This window comes from Piliocolobus tephrosceles, chromosome 16 (genome assembly GCF_002776525.5).
Source record: "Piliocolobus tephrosceles isolate RC106 chromosome 16, ASM277652v3, whole genome shotgun sequence".
Lineage (NCBI taxonomy): Eukaryota > Metazoa > Chordata > Mammalia > Primates > Cercopithecidae > Piliocolobus > Piliocolobus tephrosceles.
The window spans coordinates 61,043,181-61,045,958 of NC_045449.1; the positions used below are offsets into that span (position 1 = coordinate 61,043,181).

General features: G+C 43.4%; 1 pseudogene; it reads right to left on the bottom strand.

The window, feature by feature from the left end:
• Nucleotides 1–2,345: 2,345 nt before the first annotated feature.
• On the bottom strand, nucleotides 2,346–2,420 carry LOC111542615 (annotated as a pseudogene).
• Between the last annotated feature and the right edge of the window lie 358 nt (nucleotides 2,421–2,778).

Sequence of the window (2,778 nt, forward strand, 5' to 3'; positions counted from 1 at the left end):
CCACGCGAAGGACCCCTCGAGGTCCCCGGCGCTGGTCTCCACTCAGGCACTGCCGCGGACAGCCCTGGGGGTGGGGCTTGAGGCACGCGGGGCGGTACTCGCCGCTGCATCCCGCAGCGTTAGGTTTTGTCTCTCGGAACATCAGACTTTTTACCTAAAATTTGCAATGAGAAAAGCGAGTGTAATAGAACAGACCATCTCATATATCCCTACACCCCTGCTTCGCAATATGATTTCTCAGGACCATGGCCAGTCGCTTAACTTTTCTTGGATCTCGGTTTTCTCATCCCTACATTAGGAGGCTAAAGTAAACCTTAAAGTAGGAAGTTCTAAGGTTGAACTTTTTTCTCTTATCTAGTTGAGAATCTTGGTGGCTTAATCTGTGGGATCTCTGAAAGCTCCTAAGAGAAGATATGGAAGCAGCTCAGTCATTTAATAAGCAAAGTGGTTTCTTTGTTTGTTTGTTTTCGTTTTTACTATAATCTACTAAGTTGGTAAAAAGAAAAGTTAGAAAGATTTAATTGTGGGTTTCTTTTTTTTTTTGAGACAGAGCCTCGCTCTCGCCCAGGTTGGAGTGTAGTGGCTTGATCTCGGCTCACTGCAAGCTCCGCCTCCTGGGTTCCCGCCATTCTCCTGCCTCAGCCTCCTGAGTAGCTGGGACTACAGGCGCCCCCCACCACGCCAGGATGGTCTCGGTCTCCTGATCTCGTGCTCCGCCTGCCTCGGCCTCTCCCAAAGTGCTGGGATTACAGGCGTGAGCCACCGCGTCCGACCAGAAAGACTATAGGACTTTCGTGAGCATCAAACGAGATGACATGTGAGACAATTTCAATTCTTAAGGGCCTTACATGTTTTATGTGTTATCATTCATACCATGCTGGTCCCTATAAAATAGCTTAAGATCTTAAAAAAGCTTAGGGTCCTTGAAAATGGGAATGAGGTTGTGTTTGGTGTGGGCATGGTCAACAGCAGCCTGGAAAGCAAACAGGAAAACGGGAAATCTTGGAATGGTTTATCTATTATGTTAGTGGTTCTCGATTTCATTAGTGCCGACTTCACTTTATAGATGCTGAATAAATCTTTGTTTTAACTGCAATGAAAATCAGGGAAAATATAAACCATTTACAAGCAAAATAAGACAATATCTCAGCTACAATCTGTAATGTAGAGGAGAAACAAATTTTACCTTTTTCTGTTTTTGTAGAGACAGCAGCTATACTACGTAGCCCAGGCTGGTCTCAAACACCTGGGCTCAAGCAGTCCTCTCACCTTGGCCTCCTAAAGTGCTGAGATTACAGGTGTGAGCCACTGTGCCCAACTAAGAAACAAATTTTATAATAGCAAAATACTATATATTTCAAAAGATGAAGGCTAAAACATGTCTACAGTGGAAAATACAAGGAAGTAGTTATTTGCTTGCACCCATAAACCATAACTGTAAATGTAAAAGCTGCAACTGCAACAGGTGTATTCTCTTGGTTCCTGAAGCATGGTAAGGGCTTATTGTTGATGACATTTTCCAAAATGGTGAGCAACAAGCCACTTGGTAAAACTTTTTTTTAAAATTTTAATTTTATAGTCCATCAGCTGGGTCTTACAGCTCATGCCTATAATCCCAGCACTTCGGGATGCTGAGGTGGGTGGATCACTTGAGGCCAGTAGTTCAAGACCAGCCTGACCAACATGGCGAAACCCTGTCTCTGCTAAAAATGCAAAAATTAGGCAGTCGTCATGGCATGCACCTGTAATCCCAGCTACTCAGCAGGCTGAGGCAGGAGAATTGCTTGAACCCAGGAGGTGGAGGTTGCAATAAGCCAAGATTGTGCCACTGCACTCCAGCCTGGGCGACAGACAAGACCCTGTCTCAAAATAAATAAACAAACAAGCAACCAAACAAACAAACTTTGTAATCCATCACCCGCTGAAATAAAGTTCTGACTACATCAACATATAATCTTCCATTGTTTTCCTCATAGAAGAATTCTTAGAAATTTTAGTTGATATTACAAGTGAAAGAGAAAGTAGCTTGTCATATGTAAAACTGACTTAGAGTCTAGGCCTCAGACACAGAAGAAAGTGTCTGGTAGGTCATTCAAAAGTCTGATGGAATGTGAGACAATATTTTATTGTGTGGGCTTGTTGCATGGTAGGATGTTTAGCATTGCAATCAGATGCTGGTGTCTCCCTCTTCCCTCCGTGATTGCGACAACGCAAATTCCCCTACAGGTTTCTAAAACACACTCTAGAGGCTGGCATTGTTGAGACACACTAGGCTAAGATGGCTTTTCACTATATATTCCTTGTGACATTGGTTTGATGAGAGTAGACAATAGAGTCTGGAAGTGTAAATTTATTTTTACACGTTCAGAGAAACTTCTCTAGTAACAAACTATAGAAATGATCCCTGAAAGTATAGTCTTAAATTTATTTTTAATTTAAAAAAAAAATCTTTTTTGAGACATAGTCTTGTTCTGTTGCCCAAGCTGGAGTGCAGTGGCGAGACCAGGGCTCACTGCAGCCCTGACCGCCTAAGCTCAAGTGATTCTTCTGCCTCAGCCTCCCAAGTAGCTGAGACTACTCAGCTATCGGTTTTTGTTTGTTTGTTTTTTGAGACGGAGTCACGCTCTGTCACCCAGGCCGGAGTACAGTGGTGCAATCTTGGCTCACTGCAACCTCTGCCTTCTGGATTCAAGTGATGCCCCTGCCTCAACCTCCTAAGTAGCTGGAATTACAGGCGTGCACCACCACACCTGATCAATTTTTGTATTTTTAGTAGAG